The sequence below is a fragment of the Eschrichtius robustus genome, chromosome 5, assembly GCF_028021215.1.
Source record: "Eschrichtius robustus isolate mEscRob2 chromosome 5, mEscRob2.pri, whole genome shotgun sequence".
NCBI classification, from domain to species: Eukaryota; Metazoa; Chordata; class Mammalia; order Artiodactyla; family Eschrichtiidae; genus Eschrichtius; species Eschrichtius robustus.
The window spans coordinates 90,450,916-90,473,613 of NC_090828.1; positions in this window are offsets into that span (position 1 = coordinate 90,450,916).

Here is a 22,698-nt window from a genome sequence, read left to right on the forward strand (position 1 = left end):
TTATTCCTAGGTATTTTATTCTTTTTGTTGCAATGGTAAATGGGATTGTTTCCTTAATTTCTCTTTCTGATCTTTCGTTGTTAGTGTATACGAATGCAAGAGATTTCTGTGCATTAATTTTGTATCCTGCAACCTTACCAAATTTATTTATTACTTCTATTAGTTTTCTGGTGGCATCTTTAGGATTTTCTATGCATAGTATCATGCCATCTGCAAATAGTGACAGTTTCACTTCTTATTTCCCAGTTTGGATTCCTTTTATTTCTTTTTCTTCTGATTGCTGTGGCTAGGACTTCCAGTACTGTGTTGAATAATAGTGGTGAGAGTGGACATCCTTGTCTTGTTCCTGATCTTACAGGAAATTCTTTCAGATTTTCACCATTGAGAATGATGTTTTCTCTGGGCTTGTCATATATGGCCTTTATTATATTGAGGTAGGTTCCCTCTGTGCCCACTTTCTGGAGAGTTTTTGTGATAAATAGCTGTCAAATTTTGTCAAAAGCTTTTTCTGCATCTACTGAGATGATCATATGGTTTTTATTCTTTAATTTGTTAATACGGTATACCACATTGATTGTTTTGCATATATTGAAGAATCCTTGCATCCCTGGGATAAACCCCACTTGATCATGGTGCACCATCCTTTTAATGTGTTGTTGGATTCTCTTTGATAGTATTTTGTTCAGCATTTTTGCATCTATGTTCATCAGCAATATTGGTCTATAATTTTATTTTTTTGTGATATCTTTGTCTGGTTTTGGTATCAGGGTGATGGTGGCCTTGTAGAACAAGTTTGGGAGTGTTCATCCCTCTGCAATTTTTTGGAGAAGTTTGAGAAGGATAGTGTTAACTCTTCTCTAAACGTTTGAAAGAATTTGCCTGTGAAGCCATCTGGTTCTAGACTTTTGTTTGTTGGAAGATTTTTAATTACAGTTTCCATTTCATTACCTGTGATTGGTCTCTTTATATTTTCTAATTCCTGGTTCAATCTTGGAAGGTTGTACTTTTCCACGAATTTGTACATTTCTTCCAGACTGTTCATTTTATTGGCATAAAGTTGCTTGTGGTAGTCTCTTATGATCTCTTGTATTTCTGCAGTGTCAGATGTAATCTCTCTTTTTTCATTTCTAATTTTATTAGAGTCCTCTCCCTTTTTTTCTTGATGAGTTTGTGTAAAGGTTTATCAATTTTGTTTATCTTCTCAAAGAATGAACTTTTAGTTTTGTTGATCGTTGCTATTGTTTTCTTCATTTCTATTTCATTTATCTCTGCTCTCATCTTTATGATGTCTCTCCTTCTACTAACTTTGGATTTTCTTTGTTCTTCTTTTTCTAGTTGCTTTAGGTGTAAGGTTAGATTGTTTATTTTAGATTTTTCTTGTTTCTTGAGGTGAGCTTGAATTGCTATGAACTTCCCCCTTAGAACTGCTTTTGCTGCATCCTATAAGTTTTGGGCCATTGTGTTTTCATTGTCATTTGTGTCTAGGTTTTTTTTTATTTCCTCTTTGATTTCTTCAGTGATCTCTTGGTTATTTAGAAGCACACTGTTTAGCGTCCATGTATTTGTGTTTTTTACTGGTTTTTTTCCTGTAATTGATTTCTAATCTCATAGCCTTGTGGTTGGAAAAGATGCTTGATACGATTTCAACTTTCTAAATTTCCAAGGCTTGATTTGTGACCCAAGATGTGATCTATTCTGGAGAACGTTCCATTCCACGTGCACTTGAGAAGAAAGTGTATTCTTCCACTTTCAGGTGGAATGTCCTAAAAATATCAGCTAAGTCTATCTGGTCTATTGTGCAACTTAAAGCTTCTGTTTCCTTATTTATTTTCTGTCTGGATGATCTGTTTATTGGTGTAAGTGGGGTGTTAAAGTCCCCCACTATTATTGTATTACTGTCGATTTCTCCTTTTATGGCTGTTAGCATTTGCCTTATGTATTGAGGTGCACAATACATATGAGCATGTATGGTGCATACATGTTGCACCATATTTGAGTGCATAAATATTTATAATTGTTATGTTTTCTTCTTGGATTGAGCCCTTGATTATTATGTAGTATCCTTACTTATCTCTTGTAACGGTCTTTATTTTAAAAAAGTCTATTTTATCTGATATGGGTATTGCTACTCCAGCTTTCTTTTGATTTCCATTTGCATGGAATATCTTTTTCCATCCCCTCACTTTCAGTGTGTATGTGTCCCTAGGTCTGAAGTGGGTCTCTTGTAGACAGCATATATATGGGTCTTGTTTTTGTATCCATTTAGCCAGTCTATGTCTTTTGGTTGGAGCATTTAATCCGCTTACATTCAAGGTGATTATTGATGTGTATGTTCCTATTACCATTTTATTAATTGACTCGGGTTTGTTTTTGTTGGTCTTTTTCTTCTCTTGTGTTTCCCACTTAGAGAAGTTCCTTTAGCACTTTTTGTAAAGCCAGTTTGGTGGCGCTGAATTCTCCTAGCTTTTGCTTGTCTGTAAAGCTTTTGATTGCTCCGTCAAATCTGAATGAGATCCTTGCCGGGTACAGTAATCTTGGTTGTAGGTTTTTCCCTTTCATCATTTAAAATATGCCCTGCCACTCCCTTCTGGCTTGCAGAGTTTCTGCTGAAAGATCAGCTGTTAACCTTATGGGGATTCCCTCGTATGTTATTTATTGCTTTTCCCTTGCTGCTTTTAATATTTTTTCTTTGTATTTAATTTTTGATAGTTTGATTAATATGTGTCTCAGCTTGTTTCTCTTTGGGTTTCTCCTGTATGGGAATCTCTGTGCTTCCTTTCCCATGTTAGGGAAGTTTTTGACTATAATCTCTTCAAATATTTTCTCAGGCCCTTTCTTTTTCTCTTCTTCCTCTGGGACCCCTTAATTTGAATGTTGGTGCGTTTAATGTTGTCCCAGAGGTCTCTGAGACTGTCCTCAATTCTCTTCATTTTATTTCCACCATTTTATCTTCCAGCTCACTTATCTGTTCTTCTGCCTCAGTTATTCTGCTATCGATTCCTTCTAGAGTATTTTTAATTTCAGTTGTTATTTTGTTCATCACTGTTTGTTTGCTCTTTAGTTCTTCTAGATCCTTGTTATATGTTTCTTGTATTTTCTCCATTCCGTTTCCGAGATTCTGGATCATCTTTAGTATCATTACTCTGAATTCTTTTTCAGGTAGGTTGCCGATTTCATCTTCATTTATTTGGTCTTGTAGGTTTTTACCTTGCTTCTTGGTCTGTAACATATTTTTTTGTCATTTCATTTGTTTTTTTTTTTTGATGGGTGGGGCTGTATTCCTGTCTTACTGGTTGTTTGGTCTGAGACATGCAGCACTGGAGTTTGCAGGCAGTTGGGTAGAGCCAGATCTTGGTGCCGAGATGAGGACCTCTGGGAGCACTCACTCTGATTAATATTCCCTGGGGCCTGAAGTTCTCTGTTAGTCCAGTGGTTTGGACTCGGTGCTCCCACCACAGGAGCTCGGGCCTGACCTCCATCCTGGGAACCAAGATCCTGCAAGCCGTGTGGCATAGCAAAAAGAAAATAAGAAAACAAGGAGCAGTACAGTAACAAAGAATAGAAAATAAAATAAAATTAGAAAGATAAAAAATATATTAGGAAAAATAAAAATATAATTGAAACAACTGCAAGAAGGTAAAACAAAACCACAAGAGAAAAAAAAAGGGGGGGGGGGGAACAAGCCAAAAGGAGCAGAACAATAACAAAATATAAAGAATAAAATAAAATTAGAAAATTAAAAACTTACTAGAAAAATGAAAATATAAATGAATTAACAACAACAAGGTAAAACAGAACCCCAACCTAAAAGAAGAAAAAAGAAAAAAAAAAAGGCCTTGGCTATGGGGGGCAGAGTTAAGGTGGTGGGTGGAACTTAGGCAGGGGTGGGGTTTAGGGTGGGGCGGGGCCTAGGCAGAGGGTGACGTTTGAGCATGGGGTGGGGCCTAGGCTCAGGACCCACGCAGCTGGAAAAGGCCTTGGGGAGGGCCCTAGGCAGGTGGACATTCAAGCATGGGACAGGGCCTCTGCTTAGGACCTGCGCAGAAGGGGAAAGGCAGCACATCCAAAGCGGGACCTCCAGAGTGTGGGGTTCTGGAGTTTGGAGATAAGGCCCTGGATTAGGGTGTGTGGGTGGGGTTTAGGCCCAGTGTGGTTGAAGGGAGTCTCAGAGGGCATCTCCGATGTAGAAGCAGGGCCCTGGTTGGGGGTGTAGGGGTGGGGCTTGGGCTCTACATGGTAGGAGGGAGGCCCCGAGGGCAGAGGATTAAGCCTGAGAGCCCTTAGGCTCCCCGTTGCCTAAGGGGCTAGGGGAAGCATTGGCTGTGTTCCCTTCCATTCCTCTGCTCCCCCCACCCCAGGCTCTCCCCCAGGTTCTCCCCCATTGCCGCTGGACTCCTAACCGTGGATGGGTCCTGCTGGGTGTAGGAACTCCTCCCCTTCCCCATCCGCCCCTTAGGGGTGTTGGTCCGGTAGGTCTGGTCTTTACTTTTGTTCCCCCTTCCCTCTCTCTCACTCCCTCAGGACCCGTGTGGCTTGAAGGGGCCTCGGTGGGCAAAGGATCAGGCCCGGGATCTCAGCAGGCTCCTGGGGGCCCAGGTGGGCAGGGGAAACCTGGCCATGCTCCCTTTTGATCCTCTGCCCTCCCAATGGTCCCCCAATTTCCCCCTTTGGGCGTGGGATCCCCTCCCCTCCTTCAGCCACCCCTCAGGGGTGCCAGTCCCATCCCACCTCGTCTTCTCCTCCCCCCTCACTCCCCCCCTATGCCCCACGTCCTTCCTGGTCGCTGGTGCTTCCTCCCGTCCCCTTAGGTGTCCGTGGTCCCCCACCGGTGCCTGGTAGGTGCCCTAGTTGTGCAGAGATGCGAATTCTGCGTCCTCCTAGTCCGCCATCTTGACCCAGCTTTGCCTGTCTTTTTTGGAATTTCTTAACTGTTGTAAAAAAAAAATCCTCCATATCTTAATGCTTAATAATAAAATTTTGTTTCTTGCTGACATCAGTCAAGAGCAGGTCAGGAAGGTGGTCTCTCTGCTTTATATAGTAAACTAGGCACCTGGGCTCCTTCCAGCCTGTAGCTTTGTCCTCTTCTGTATCCTTAAGTTCTCTCTCTTCAGTTGATAAATGGGAAAAGAGAGAGACAGCATGGAGAATGCACACCTGCTTTTAACCACGTCAGCCAGGAAATATGTCACTTCCACTCAGATTCTATTGGTGAGAAATGGTGATACGGCACTACTTAGATGCAAGGAACAAGAAAATGTCTGCCAGTCATATAAATAAGAAAAATACATGGGGTACCAGCAACCTCTGTACAGGTCTAATCAAGATGTACTTGTTCAAATCCAGGGACAACTTAGGTACTTAAAATAATGTCAGTAAACTGAAAAGAGAATCTACTCCTCCAGGCAGGCAATATATACCAAGGGGAGTCCAGTGGGAGAATCTGAAAAAACTGTATCAGAAAGGCTACCACTGACACTAAATCAAAAGACTTGTTTTCTGATACATAATCTAGCATGAGTTCCTACAAAAAGGAGAATTAAAACAAATAAATTAGAGAGAAAACCAATTTCCTTTATGTTTAACTCATAAGATACTCTCTTTTTTCAATATCTGTAATCTAAGATGGGGGGAGGATAATTACATGACATCTGGGTGCCGCCCTTAGCAAATTTTATGAAACTTTGTGATATTTACTCTCATTTGTGAAAGAAAAATGATTCAAAAAGCAATATAAAGCAAAACCTGCTTAATTATATTTTGAAAATTCTTACATTCTTAAAACTTCCTTGATCAACTGTAAATCTTAGGATTATTTTAAAACAAACTCAGTGGGTTGGCCTGAGGAAAAAAGAAGAAGAGAGAGATCAATTGTAGGTGACTTAAAGATTGAGATTAACTTTTCCTTTCCTGCTCAGTATCAGTTTAAATAATCAGTTTATTGAGGGAAGAAATTCAGGGCCATTGCTGCAGCCTGCTTGATATTTCCACATTCACCTGAATGCCGGGAGTGTGTGTGTGTGTGTGTGTGTGTGTGTGTGTGTGTGTGTGTTGTGTATGTGTATGTGTACATATGTAAACAATTTTGTACCTATTGTAGGAAAATAGGAGAAACAGACAGCAGAGGGGGTGAGAAAATCTAATTAAAGATAGAATATTAAAATGTGGCAACTCTTACCTGAACTTAACATGTTATTCTGTGTAAGTATAAGCACATCCACTTAAAAATCAATTTTTAAAAATTAAGCGTATTTAAGAAATTAGTCAAAATGTTTTTCTTGTAAAGAACCAAGTGTAATGCTATAAAAAGTATGATGTAGCACTATTACTTTAAAATACATACAGTCATTTGAATAATACAATTTTATGTTAAATGTCAACCAATTGTATTTGAATGAAATAATCTCATTTGTAATTAGCAGCATTCAATTAATCTTCTAAAAAGTCATTTAGAAAACTTTTGTCATTTTGATGATTCAGCCTTTTCCTTTCAATTTTTTTAACTAGTGATTCACTTGCACATACTTTCTTTGTAAATAATGCAAAGATAAAATTATAATCCAGCCAGGATTGTTGTATCACAAACATCCAAAGCTAAGGGTGCTTAGGTCCACTGCGTCTCCTCCCTTCTGCTCACTGACGACAGAATCCCCTCCACGTGCAAAGGCTGGGCAAGCTCACATTCAGTTAGTTGTGTCCCACAGTCTAAAGCCAGTGAGAAAAGCTTGCATGAAATGAATCTGTTACACCAGCTTTTCCTGAGTGAAGTCCTCACTACCGGTTTCTGATTTCTGTCTGGTGTAATTCAGTCCCAGATCAGCAGTCATGTCCAGTATAAAAACATACCCAAATCCTAATACATGTGTTTGAATAGCTCCTCTTTTGTGTTAGCTACTGTTGTGAATTAATTATACCATCCCTCTCCCTTATTTGTGAAGATATTTGAAAGAAGATACAGTGCTATATTTAGTTGAATTTATAATTGCATTACACTGAAGAAAGCATTAAAATCAATTACTCTGTTTACTCTTTGAGAGTTTTGACTGAATCCACAATTGCAGGGGGAAAAACTTCTCCATTTAAATTATCTATACTGTTTAAATTCACTTATTTTTTTCTGCTTTAAATCCATTAAATATCTTAAGTACAATGCTATTTAAACTATTTAAATCATTCCTAGATTTGTTTAAACCTGTAACTCAATATATTCAAAACCTAATACATCTTTTATCCCAAGCAGCTTTTCCTGTACTTCCCTATTTCTGCTTGTAGGTAGCGTGGTACCCCAGGTCACTTATGGCCAAAAATTCAAAGTCTTGTTTAACTCTTTAACTTGCCTCGTACATTCAATCAATTGGCAAGACCTCTTGTCTCTTCTGCTGCAGTGCTTTCCACAATTATTTCTTCTTTCTTTCCTAGATCATCTCCTCGATATCTCTCAATTGCAACAGTGTCCTAGCTTTTTGCATCACCTCTCATGTCTTCTTTCTTATGATAACATTGTATGCTGTTCTCAGGTTGGTCCTGTGGATACATGATTTGGATCATCACACTTCTCTGTGGAAAAGTAGAAAAATATCATAAACTCTTTAGCAGGTTTAAAGACTTTGCATTAATCCCACTGAATGCCTACCTTGTCCTGCATTATCTAATATAACTGAGGAAAATATCTCTGACTGATCTATTTCTAAATAATGTTTTGTACCAGTATGGCATTTATGCACTTCTGTCTATAACTCTTAAAACTGATCTAATAACAACATTAAAGTTTCATTCCAATAATGAAGACATTGTCATATCTGCATTGTTATAGAGAGGACATGATAGAACAAACCTTTGTGATAAATTATCAAATTGTTTATATCTTATCACAAAAGTGTGGTTGCTTTATTAGATTATTATGTATAATGTAATATGAACTTTGTGATTACTCATATTTTCAAAACTATCATCATCATTGTCATCATTATCCTCATTTTTTTAAACTTTGGGTTTATTTATTTATTTATTTATTTATGGCTGTGTTGGGTCTTCGTTTCTGTGTGAGGGCTTTCTCTAGTTGCAGCAAGTGGGGGGCCACTCTTCATCGCGGTGCGCGGGCCTCTCATTATCGCGGCCTCTCTTGTTGTGGAGCACAGGCTCCAGACGCGCAGGCTCAGTAATTGTGGCTCACGGGCCTAGTTGCTCCGCGGCATGTGGAATCTTCCCAGACCAGGGCTTGAACCCGTTTCCCCTGCATTGGCAGGCAGATTCTCAACCACTGCGCCACCAGGGAAGCCCTATCCTCATTTTTTAATACTTGAGATGACTTTAGTTGGCATTAGTTTCCATGCAGATTAGTATTGATCAACATAACCTTCTCTCATGCTAATAAATCTCTAAGCTTTACCCAGTGTTGCAGATTGTCTTCCTTCAGAAGCAGTATCTGAGACAATTTAGCATGCAGAAAATTTATTAGAGAACGTGCTTGAGATCAATACCTATGAAAGAGAGATGATGAAATTAGGATTGAAAAGAGGGACGAGTAGAGCTATGATTTAGCCTCAACAAAAGCCTCTTTTGATCTCCCAAGAAGTACTGGAGCTGGAATGGCATTTCAGAGTTGTCTTGAGCCTTTGTACCCCATGTTAATCACTGGATGTCACACGACCTTGGAAGGAGTTTCCACCTTGAGTATAGCAGCTAGACAGTCCCTAGGGAAGGATGAGGGCTGAGGGCAGTCTTCCTGCAGTACTCCCGGCAGGTGGTTATAAAGGCTTCATTTCTGATAGGAGATGTTGATGGCACATCACAGCATCCACCTCAGATAAACAGTAATAATTCTGCATGTTGGGATTCTTCGGACATACCTAAGTTACAGTGCCCTATAAACACCATCTGGACTTGAGGGAGCCCTATTCTGATGCCAACCATGAAACCATCCACCTGTGAAAAATCACTATCCCCTGAAGCATTAACATATGGGATGATGAAAACAGCTACATCGGAAGTGGTGTTCTTAGATTATTTTACAAAGATGCATGTGTAGACTTATTTGTCAAATTAACTTGACATATTGAGATGCTGAGGATATGCCTTTAATGGAAGAGAAAATGTAAATGTCACTGCAAGGTAGGCTATCATCAGCATCATATTATGAAAGCAGCATATCTGAACTGGAAATGTAGTGTTTTCTTAGCTCCATCACCTACAGTTTACTGGTGAGGAAAAAGAAGCACCAACATTCCACTGCTTTCCTGTGGTAGGCAGAATAATGGCTCTCCAAAGGTGCATAAACCCTAACCCTCAGAATCTGTGACTATGTTACCATGCCTGACAAAAGGATTTTGCAGGTACGGGTAAGGTTACAGACCTTGAAATAGAGCATCCTGGATTATCGAGATGGGCCCAATTTAATCACACAAACCCTTTAACCACAGAACTTACTCTAGCTAGTCAGAGAGCTGTGATAAAAGAAGAGAAAGGAGAGATTAAAAATGTGAGAGGGACTCTATACATTGTTGCTAACTTTGAAGACAGAGGAAGGAGATAAAAAATCAGAATACAGATGCATCTTGAAGCTGGGAACATTCCTGAGCTGATTAGACAGCAAAGAAGTGAGGACCTGTCCTACAACTTCAAGGAACTGAATTCTGCCAACTATCCAAATGAGTAAGGTCACAAATTCTCCCCTAGGGCCTCCAGAAAGGAACGTGGGTCTGCTGGTGCCTTGATTTTAGCCCAGTGAGATCTGTGTTGGACTTCTGACCTACTTTCTTACAACTGTAAGAAAATTAATTTGTTTTATTTAAGCTGCTAAGTTTATTGTAACTTGTTATGGCATCAAGAGAAGACTAATACAGATTACCTACATTTCTATAAAAGTAGATCAGACAGTCCAGTGAGATGCAGTAAATTAAAGGCAGGGGAGTTAAATGGATAGGAGCAAGGGAAGTAAGTACAGAGAGGAAATGTTAAATGAGAGGGTGCTGTTTAAATGTGTTGAATGGAGCTGTAACAACAAATTTTACACTCACTATTATTTTGCCTAGGTATATTTTTGGCTAGAAGCAAAGACAGTGGTCACAGTTTCACTGCCTTTCTTCCTGGGTATTTCTGAGCAGGTATTTTAGGTGAGTACTGCTTTTGAAACTGCTGAAAACCTATAAAGTTGTGAATAATATTGATAGAACTAAAGATCTTCTGGAAGGCAGCTTATCTATATGCTTAAAAGCAAAGTTGCCATTTCATTGTCCTCCTAGAAAGGAGGACATAGGAAGGAAGGAGGCAATAATTTTTACATGGTGGTTTTATTAGCATAACTAATCTGGGATCTACAGACATGCTACAACTTCAAGGGAGCTAGAATTGCCAGGCCCACCTAGTGTGAAACTTATCAGTAATTCTCTAGTGATTCACTAATGGATTTTCCAATGTATATACTATATTCAGATGAACAAATACAAAATTTACAGTTTTTGCTTTCCATAACTCATCTAAAGTTTCTTCATCCATCCTCACAAACCCTTATTTTATTCCAATTTGGTAAACTCAGCACTAGGCAACTAAAAACAAACAGAAGCTCAGGTTCTTTCTCTCTGCCTAAAAAATAATCCCTTACCCTATGTCTCTGCCATGGCTGTCCCAGCTTGCTGAATGACAGTGTGGCTGAGGCATCAGGGATGGGTGCCTCCTGCTAGAATCTCAGGTAGAAGAGGAAACACTGATTTTTGGCTTCCTCTTTAACCTCTCTAATAGATCTCTCCATTCTAAGACATTATCCTATAGTAGAGAGGCCAGCATATATGTCTCACCACTTTTCTATACCTTTCCATCTATTCTTGCAAATCTACCAGGACAGTAGATGCAAGCTGTTCACTTTCTCTTCCCGTATGGCTGAGATGTTATGTCATATCCTCCTCTTTCCCAAGGAAGTTTCACCCACCTCCTTTTCCTTGCAACTATAATTGCAGAGAAACAAGCCTGAGAACATGATTTCATAGGGACAACATGAAAAGCACCCAAACAATACTTTAAAAATACTTTTTACCATTGCTCTCTCTCAGTAAGAAAACACTGTGTCCCAACAAAGGAGGTATATGCTCATTTGAGCTCCTTCCACCTCTCTAAGATGACTGGATCTAGGATTCTAACAGAACCCGGTTTTTTTAATCAACCCCTCCAGAGGTGTGTGTAGGCAAATTTTTTAGCTCCTGGGTGAAGTTCTTTCCTATTCAAACTGAGAAGGACCCTGTGGGACCTTCCTGGAGAGAGACCTCTGTGTCCCTCACCTTTTGTTTGTAGAAAAGCTTTTAGATTCCTAGGCTTTCCCCAAGGTCCAAAGGGCAGATTTAATCAGAGAAGTGAGAAAATGCAGAAACAAAGGGAAACAGTCAAGCAAGACAAAATAATAATAGTTTAGCCATAAAACAATGTCAAGGGCCTTTAGTTCCTCCTCAAGGGCTATAAACAATACCCTGAGCCACATCCTTGAGTTGTTTTGCAGCTACTAAAGCCCGCACCAAGTGGAAGAAGTGAACTGCCTGCTGACCACCAGCATGCAAACCCCAGATCTGTTGGAACTAGAAGGTTGACGATTGAGATTCCCGAAACATAACCCTGTTATTTCACCATCAGCCAGTCAGAGAATTGTGCATGGGCTGATGACACACCCTGTGACCCTCTCCCTCACACTGCCTTTAAAAACCCTTTCCTGAAAGCCATGGGGGAGTACTGGCTGCTTTTGAGTATTGGCTGCTTGTATTCCTTGCTTGGTGCCTTTCAATAAACCTGTACTTTCCTTCACCACAGCCTGGTGTCAGTAGATTGGCTTTGTTGCACGTCAGGCCAGCAGACTCAAGTCTGGTTCCGTAACACTCTCACCACCTAGTCATTCTTTATCCTCCCAAGAACCTCCCCTTCCTCCCAGTTCTGGTCTCTCACCCACTTTTACTACATAGAAGTGCAGAAAGTCAGGTGGATCTTGCACACCAGTGGTGGGAAATTGCCTCTGTTTAAAAGTATTTGATACTTTTATCAAATACTTTTGATAAAAAGTATTTGATACTTTTTACTGTAAACTAAACATTAAAAAGTATCAAAGTTTACTAGCTGTAAACTTGGGGGCTGGTCCACATCTCTAATTTCCAAGTATTTTCCTTCCTTCCAGAGTATTTTTCCACTTCTGTTCTTAAATATCTGGTTCAAGAGGGAAATGGGCCTCCTTCACCCACTATTTCTCAAGACAATCCTGCTCTGCTTTCTGCCCCACAGGAAACTTCAAGCTGGCAAGACATTCACAGACAGCAAAAGTCTGGTCTGGCTACAGAGTTATATACTTCTCTTCAAAACACAGCATTTGAAAACATGCCCCAGGCTGCGGGGACTGGGCTTCCCTCTCTGAATAAGGATCTCCGTTTTCACAAAAATTCAAAATTCAAAAGAGCTCTGGAAAGGAACTTGTCATGAGTGTTCCCTTCTTTCTCTCACTCTCCACACTGGATTTGCCTTTCTCTCAGAGGGTTGTAACCCTGACCTTCCTTGATTAAAGTGAAGGTTGCTTGAGGAAAAGGATAAAGTCACACTTCTTGGTTTTCTTACAGTCCTTAGTTCAGCGTGGTGCTACTCTACTTCGGGCATGCAGTGCGGCAGGAACCGTGTGTTCTTTAGGGTCTTTTCAACTGCGTATGGGGAGAGCAATTTTGGTAGCATTTTACAGAATATACTGAATTAACTTGCTACCCTCCGTAGAAACTTTGAGGCAGGGAATGGAATGGTAGAATTGGTAGAAATGACATGGATTTGTCTAATTCAACCATTTAACTGATTTATGTGATGTCTCTTTACCACTTCTGGAAAGTGGGAGCCAGATTTTAAAATTAGAGTACTTAGCTGTAAACTTGGGTTTTACCTTTTATTGATTTGTAAACATGGATAGTTTCCTCCTATATAAAATGGGGCTAATAACACCTATATCAAAGAGTAGTTGAGAAGGCTAAGTAAAGCATTATGTACATAACAGTTGGTGCCTGGTACATAATAGGTGCTCACAAATATTAGCTTCACTGTTGTTACTGAATTGTTATCGAACATCTCTGTGAATACCTTTAATCATGTGGATGGACACGTTATTTCAAAAAGCGGCCTTATTTAATTTTGGACTCCTCTATTTTCTATAATATCCTTATAACTATGTAATGTCCTTCTATCTATAATATCTAGGCCTGGCCGCTGGAAGCTCATAGACTAAACTTAAACTGCCTCCTTTCTACATGCCTACATTTTATACTGTTGAAGAGAACTACATAACCCCACGGAGTCCCCTTTTTTCCAAAGTAAATATGCTTAGGTCCATTGGTCAGTCCACACATGGTCAATCTGTCTTCTCTCTATTTTGTGTGCTCTATTTATTGGATTTTGTTGTTGTTATGGCTATTATTTATCTTGGATGTTTTCTTTAATGTTTTTATTTTGTGTTCAACTGTTCCTCTCCATCGCTGGCTAACAGAACAGAATCCAATATTTACAACATACTCTAATAAGCATAGGTCAGAATATCAGTAGGCATCATTTCTCATCTTGTTCTATTTATGCTGCCGAACTTCTATTATTGCTTTTGTTGTTATTGTTGTTACTGAATCATATTTCTGACTTGCAGTGAATTGGCAATCACCTTAAACCTTTATGATTATATATATATTTTTTCCCACAAGTGATCCTTTTGATTAACATTTCCCCATTCTGTATCTCCATCTTGATTTAGTGGATTCGGAAAGCATTATCTACAGATATAATGAATGTAGTACATTTCATACAATAGTCTATGACTTTTCATCTGAAGAAAGATAAACAGTACGTGAGGGAAAACACGAATCAGCCAGTAAGTATTACCATGCAGTTGGGTTCATTTTGTTGGCTAGCTTCCCTTCCTGAGTGTTCTGGTTCCCTTCATCTCACAGGCAATCAACATTGTGAGCATCTGTCTCTCTACTGGCCTGAAGACAATCCACCCCATGTTTAATCCAATACTGTTGTTAATGAAGAACAAATTTATTAGCCAAAGTGTTGTGCCATTCATTGTTTCAGTCAAATGCATTCCTGAAATGTGATTTTTAAAAATTTCTCAGGAGAGAGGCAGAGGTTGGCTAGTGTGACATTAGGAGGAATGAAAAGATGATTGGAACTAAATGCTTAGACTAAGCTTGGTTTGATGTGGAACCCTGGAAAAGATTATAATTTCAGGGATTATTTATCGAGTTCACTGCAGAGAAATGTGACAGAAAGTAGAGAAAATGTACTTAAAGTTGCATTGATTTATAATTAATTTATCGTAAGATCTTCTTTTCTACTTAGAATTTATTAGAATACTATCCTCTGAGGTACTTTTAGATATTTGTTTACTATGGTTCAGATTTTTCTATTAGTGCCAGAGGAAATTCAGGTGAAAAAAATCAATTCACTATCCTTGAGAAGGCATTTAATCTGGTATTCTACTTTTAGTACATTTGCAAAGTGTAATAATCTCTATTGTTGAAATTATGACTCTTACCCCAAATACTTCAGAAAAATCTTTTAAAACTCGGTCACTCAAAACTCAAGTTATGAACTTTACAGTTACATATTCAGTTGCTGTAATTTCAGATATTATTCTTTTAATATGTTTTGTTCACAAATTATGTTATTATCTACATAGGTTATATATTCTTTTTATGTGATTAAAGATTCTCATAGTTTTGTATATTAGACATTGGGCTAAATTTTATATTTCATATTTCTTGTGCAAGTATTTATAGTTCAATCCCACACCACTTTGTGGTTATTTTTAAGCCTTTTTTCTGAATTATGCTTTTAGACCATATACTTTGTTGTACAATAACATTTTTCCAAGTAAATTGGAGCACTATAAGGAATTACTCTGGGGTAAACTAGAGCTCTTCTAGGAAATGTTGAATGTCAAGATTACCCTATCTATGATATGCTCATTTTAGAAATGTTAGAAAATACAGATAAATAATTAAAAATCACTCACTGTCCCTCAATCTTCATTTCCTGTTTTGCTCTCTCTTGATAAGTATTTGCATCTAGTTATGCATATATGCTTATACATACATTCATACATGCTCATATACATATTTAATACACACACATATAATATATATTATAGGATTAGAATCATACCATTTTAATTTCTTTTAAAAACATTTCAATGTCTCCGTATTATTCTATTATGTGGATGTGTGCAATGTTTATTTAATTCCCCTGTTATAAAATATTTAGGTTGTTTCCAGCTTTTGATTGTTAATATCACTGTGATGATATCCTTGTACATAACTGTTTGTCTATACCAATGGTTTTGTTTATAATAGATTACTAGAAGTAGAATCATTGGATCAAAAAGTATTAATATTGTAATGTTCTTGACATAACTTTTCCAAGTTGATTTTTATAAAAAATTATATGAGTTAGCATTATTGTCAGTCTATAGGAAAGCTACTTTACCACACCTTTACCAGTACTGGACATATCATCATTTTTCTTTTATCCTTAGTGAAACTGTAATCACTTCTTTGGAAAAGTGGCAAAATGTTTTAAATTCACTTAAGTTAAAACATCAAACTACACTTAAGGTTTTAATTTCCATGAAATTTGTTCCAGATGGCTCATAAGTGAGCTGGAGAAATTAAAAACAGACCATTTAAATCAAATTTAATCTATTCTTATGGTCCAATTGAATACAATGCTTAACAACCAAGCACTTACAAACTGGAAAGAAAGTCTGTTTTTCAGATATAGTCTTTAAAGAAAGAAAGCAGTACTCCCATGGTTCTAAGGCAGATTACCCTCACATTTCTGTTGTTTTACTCTGAGAAATAGGACAGGTAGGAAGTATGTTGTTACTGTTCCGTCATGGAACATACTTTGACTACTAGTAGCTACTATATTGGGTTGTTTCTTTGAAGGCATAAGTTTTAAGGCATTTAAGGGACAAGTATCATCTCAAAGAACCATGTAAAGGAGCAAGATATACATTGCAAGATTGTGCCTATTTTCAATGTCCCTTCACCACTCTTATGGTGAAACAGTGCTTAAAAGCATGGGTTCCAGGATTAAATTGCGCAATTTTAAAAGTCCTTGCACTACTCTCAATTAGTTGAGAGATTTTAGGCATCTTTCTTACCTCTGTAAGCCTCAGTGTCTCTGTAAGTAAAAGAATTGAAGAGAATAGAAAAGAAGGGAAGAGAAAAGAAAGGAAAGGGAAAGAAAGAAAAGAATAATATAGCAGCATCCTTTTATAAAGATCGTAATGCAATTATCTCTCTTCCTCTTCCTATTCATTAGAAGAAAGCCAGCCCAATAATTTATAACAGAAGTATGTGTGGGAAAGGGATAGGTAACATTTTTGGCTTATAATTAAGTATGGACTTTTTCTTGGATGAGATGCACTATGTTACTTTTAAAAATAATGTTCATTAATGCTATAAATAAAATCAACTCAACGTTGTGGTCAGAGTATGATATTTAGAAAACACTGTCTAATCATTGTACATTTTTATCCAAAGCATAATCAACATCAAAATCTAAACATATTCACTTCATTTTTATGTTAAATTGTCATAATAAAAGTCTAGGAAATTCCCCATACACACACTAACACTCTCCTTTGCTCATCTTCCTAAGTGCATGATAACCACAGAACTTTAAAACTATATCTTATTCAAGAACAGAACTGGTCATTTGCCAGAGGTGGTTTCCTCAGGCATCTCTTTGTTAGAGATCATATCTGGAAAACGTCTCAGCAAAATAGGTCCTGTCATAAAAATATAAACTTAGGAAGATCTAGTTTTTTATAGAAAAGACTTGTGAAACCAGGTCAAGTTGCTAAAAGCATAAATAGAATCAGCTTATAAAATGTTTTGATGTATTTTAAACACAGGTGATTCACTCTCTTGTAGGTTATTTTGGTTTTTGTAACTTTCATGGGAAATTAGATTTGGAGAAGCTTACTTTTTTATATAAGTGGGTTAGGCCTAGAAGCACAAATCCTCTGAGACTAAGTTTCGGCCAGTGGAGAAAGATGGAGGAAGACAGGGAGAGCAGTATGAAATTTTGAGTTTTGAGAACTAGGAATCATTACAAAAGGTGAGTCAACTTCATTAACTTTGGACACCCTTATCCCAAGGAGAAATAAAAATATTGAATTTATTTTTAAAAAAATAAAGTGGGAATTCAGCAATCATAGAAAACACAGTGGGATCAGAGAAGCTGCTAAGTTAGAGTCTGTCTATACAGAAAAAGAATACAGACCTGGAGATCAGACTATTAAAATAAAAAAGAGATAGTAGATACATTAAAATTTTATATTTTGAATTTATTGGTGGTTTGCATTTGACATTAAAACTGTACTTGATATATAATAACAATTAAAGAATTGAGTGATAGAAGTATCAAAAATTGACTGTTCAGTGGAAAAGAGCCTGGATATTAAAACTTCATATTAACAAAACACAATCATAGAAGGTTCTTTCTTCAATGTTTTCTCTTTATGACTGTTTTTTCCCAGATTTATTGAGATATTATTGAAATATACCATTGTGTAAGTTTAAGGTGTACAACATATTGATTTGATACACATATATAATTGGAAAATGATTACCATCATAGCCTTAGCTAACACTTCCATCATGTCACATAATTACCGTTTCCTTTTTGTGGTAAGAACATTTAAGATCTATCATCTTAGCAAATTTCAAATATATAATATAGTACTGTTAATTATAATCACCATGTTGACATTAAATTCCCCATATTCATCTTATAACTGAAAGTTTGTACTCTTTGACTAACATCTACCCATTTCTCACATCCCTCAGACCCTGGTAACCACCATTCTGGCCTCTGTTTCTATGAGTTCAGCCTTTTTAGATTCCACATATATTGTGATATCGTATAGTACTTATCTTTCTCTGTCTCACTTATTTCACGTAGCATAATGCCCCCAAGGTCCAGCCATGCCGTTACAAAGGGCAGGGTTTCTTTCTTTGTTATGGCTGAATAATATTCCAGTGTATATGTTTACCACATCTTCTTTATCCATTCATCTGCTGAAGGACATTTAGGTTGTTTCCATAACTTGGCTATTGAGAATAATACTACAATGAACAGAGGAATGCAGATACATCTTTATGATCCTGTTTTTATTCCCTTTGCATATATATGCAGAAGTGCGATGCTCAATCAGATGGTAGGTCTAATTTTGATTTTTTAAAAAACCTCCATACTGTTTTTCATAGTGACAGCATCAATTTACATCCCCATTGACAGTGCACAATGGTTTCCTTTTCTCCACATTCTCAGCAACATTTGTTATCTCTTGTCTTTTTGAGAACAGGTGTGAGGTGATATTTCACTGTGGTTTTAATTTGCATTTCCCTGATGATTAGTGATGTTGAGCTCCTTTTCTTGTAACTGTTGGCCATTTGTATTTTCTTTATGACTGATTTTAATAGGTTTGAATATGATGTATCTAATATTTATTAATAGATTGATTTACTTATTACTTCCTTATTTATTTATTTTATTTACTCATTTTGCTATTAATTTTGCATGATGTTCTCTGAGATTCTTGCATCTGTGTTATGATGTCTTCCATTAAATTTGGAAAAATTTTGGCCATTATCTCTTCAAATGTTTCTTCTGCCTGTTCTTTCTCTCTTCTCCTTCAGAGATTCCATGTTAGGACATTTGATATTGTCCCACAGCTTATGGGTGCTGTGTTCTGCTTTTTTCATCCCACTCTTTTTCTCTTTTTCAGTTTGTATAATTTCTTTTGACTGATATTCGAGTTCATGGACTCTTGCCCCTGCTGTGGAGAGTCTAATGATAAGCCCATTAAAGGCTTTCTTTATCGCTCACTATACATTTCCATTTGATGTTTTCTTATAGTTTCCGTCTTTTTGCTGAAATTACTCATTGATTATGCATGATATTCACATTTTTCAATAGTCTGTAACATATCACTCATCATAATTTCAAATATTCTGATTACTTACCAGCTGTGTCATATCTCAGTCTGGTTCTATTGATTGCTTAGTCTCTTGACAGAGCATTGTTGGGTTTTTTTTTGTTGTGTTTGTTTCCTTTTGCTTCTTTGTGGGTCTCAAAACTTTTAGTTAAAACCTGGGCATCTTGTGTAGACAGTAGAGATTGAGGTAGATAGTATTTATGTCAGGAAGTTGGTCACATGTCACTTTCTGCTAGATATTTAGTGTGAAGTAAGACTAAAGTAAATAGTATCTTCCCAGAAGCAGACATGGCTTGTTTTCTGAAAGGATTTTAGTGTGGAAGAGTTGAGTTGAATCAATCTAGTCAAGAGTTTAGCTGAGTGTGGGTCTTGTTACTTTGGTTATGCTCAATGCATCACATTCTTCAAATTGCTCTAGCTTACTTTGTGTTTATAATTCATGCTGGTGTGCTTCAGAGTTAGGTCTTCCCTTTGCACCTCACCTTGCAGAAAGTTTCTCTCCAGGTTCTTCCCCCTCCCCAGCAGTAGACTGCTGTTTTTTGTTACTTGGTGCTTACTAGCCTGGCTAGTGGAGGGGTGGAGGAGTGAGGTACAGATGAGTCATACTCTGTTGTGCTGGTTCATCCTCAGGCTTAGGCAGGCATGTGTCCCTGGGTTTCAGGGATGGAAACTTCTGAAGGATCCTGTCTCTCCCGTTAGGGGATCTCTAATGGTCGGACCAAGAACATTTTTCTGTCTCTTCCCTGGGGGTAGAAAGTTCTTTTGTGTTCCCTTCCTCTAACTGCATTGGGTCTTCACCAGTGCTTTAAAAGCGAATGGTTTGTGACTCTTGCCTCAGCAGCTTAAAAGGGATTTTTTGTTCTGCTGAAGAAATAGGGGAGAAAGATCTGGGCAGGGCTGTGTACTTTCCCCCTCAGAGGCTGCTGTTACCATCCACTAGGCCTATACCAGGAGGAGGCTTTCTCTCATTTTCCCCCATCACCAATCTTTCTTGTGAAAGGTTTCCAGTCTATGGAGAAGAGCCTGAAGATGGAATCAAATTCCTTTTGTGTCACAATCTTATGGTAGTCTATGTTCATTAAAATGTTGAGCTAAATTGTTTTTACCTATGTATATGGCATCCACCACAGAAAAACAAGTGTTTGTATTCAGTCTCTTCTGAGAAGCATCTGTCTTTCCCTAGATTTCAAATTAGGTGGTTGTTTTCTAACCTTGGTTGTTCTCAAGAGATATTGTGATTTTGTAGATAACAGATTTTTGTTGTTGCTGCTGATGCTGTAGCTATTGTACAGGTACCTGGGAGTGGTATTTTTTCTAGGTTTCTCCATCATAAGTAGATGCCAACCACCCATCAAAGTTTGGGGGTTGGATTCTTATAATGTATTGATTTTTTGTCTTTAAATGTCTTTGTCTTTCACTTTCTTTTTGAACATTTTCCTAGTTGGAATTAAAATTTGTCCCATAAAGACTTTTTACACTGAGGCAGGAGATTTCAATTCAGATGAGGAAATTAACTCTTCTTGATTAACTTAGGGAGATTTGTAACTAACTTTAAAGTGAAATCCCATATGAAACATGTTCAAATGTGCTAATGGATTAAGTTAGTTTGGTATTTGCTGGATAACTGGGAGTTTATTTATTTTAAACTATTTCAAAGGGTTTTGATGTTTTTATTTTTGTTGATGCTGTTTCCTATTTCATTTGGGGAAATGATGGAATTATGTTTTCTGAGGAAAACATTTTGCATTAGCAGAGATAAGACCTACTTACAGGACTAAGGAATAATAAATGATCTTATAAACAGTATTTTATTTTACTTCACGGAATTATATTTTCAGGTAAATGCAAAAATAGTGTTTATTTCTTTTACTTACTCTCAAGGATAAGGCCAAAAAAAAAAAAAAAAAAACCCACCAAATATTTCTTGAAGAGCAACAGAGTGAATTCATGAACTTATTCTTTCAACTAAGTTTTAATTGAGCACATTCTCTGTGCCCAGGACTTTAACAGACACTCAGATAGAATGGTGAGCAAAGAAAGGTAATATCCTTAACCTTGTAAGTTTAGATTCCTTCTAATTAACCGTGGAGCCCCATCAAACGTTGATTTTAGAGAGATTCATTAATCATGTAATCACACCAAAATATACATCATCACAAATTGTGAGGATTCCTTCTAATGAAAATTATAAATTTTCGTTAAATAGTATAATGGTCACTGGAGTCAGACTATAGAGGGACTGTCAAAAAAACAGGTCTTTGAGAAAATTACATTTAAAGTGATGAGACTCAGCAAGACCAGGGGAAGGAATAGCTACCAAAAGCTGTAAGGTAAATATTTCCCAGCTCCCACACAAAGCTAGAAGACATTTAAGTTCTAAACAGTAAGAGTGACAAAACCTTGTTTGACATGTAAGGCATTCAGTAGAGCCCTAGAAGGGTCATGCTTTAATAGTCAGGCTAAACTAGCCCTAGAATAAAGGTGACACCAGACATGCCCTAACAAAACCTGGAAATATGTATTCAAACGAAAAAAAAAAAAAAAAAAAGTCTGGAAAAGCTCAAGCTGATCTATGAGAAACTTAACTGCCTAGTTAATAAAACTGTTTAAAGGAAGATACCAAAAAATAGATACCCAATATAGAATGCTTACAATATCCTAAAATAATGAATAAAATAATAAAATAAAAGCATGAAACAACAACTCCTAAGACAATAGACATAAAGCAAAAAAGGATGGTGATCCTGAGATATGAGAATAAACTTGGTGGACCCATTCCAGTTTTCTGCCTAGAGAAGTTTTCTAGGTCACAATTTAGGGAGGATGGTAAAGCAAAACCTCCTTGAGTTGAGGATATGGAGCTGGGAGTTCAAGGATGATAAAGCAGCTAAAGTTTTAATGGCAGAGTACCAAATGGGAGAGATATACACAGAAAAAGAACTCTGGGGGCATCCAGAGAGTACCACTTAAGTGTTCAGTTGATTACCTTTTAGTACATGCATCTGAGAAAACTACCTGCATCTGAAAGGATAGAGGGAACAGTGCCAAGTATCAAAACAAGACCAGGAATGGTACCACATTCCAACAACCAGATTGGAAAGCCTCCAAACTCCCCAAAAATTATTAGAGCATTAGAATTGGTCTTGTGTCAGTAAGGAAAAAAATAGACCTGGATTAAATGCATCTCTGATTCCACCTAGCAAAGTTAAAAAGCAAGACCTGAAAGAATCAAATTGTGCCCAAATAACTTATCTGCATCCCAAAATAAATCTCATTATTTTTAAGAGTAGAATACGATCCATCAAAAAAGGAAAAAAATTACAGCATCTTTTGTCTAATCAAAAATCATCAGCCATGGAAGAAAGCAAAACAATATAACTCATACTAAGGAAGAAAATATCAATCAATCAAAACTAAGTAAAAAAGTATGCAGATAACAGGATTAATAGAGAAAGACATCAAAACCGTTTTTTTATTGCATGGGGTCTGTTCTGTGCAATGTCCAATAGTTGGCAAAATCCCTGGCCTCTGCCATTAAAAGCCAGTATGCCCTCCCCTCATTGCAACAACCAAAAATTTATCCAGCCATTGCCAAAGTCCTCTCAAGGGGTAAAATTGCTCCAGACTTAGAACCATTGGCCTAGGGAAGTATTGTGTAAAGTAGAAACAAGTAATTTAGTAAAAAGACATAAGTCAACCTA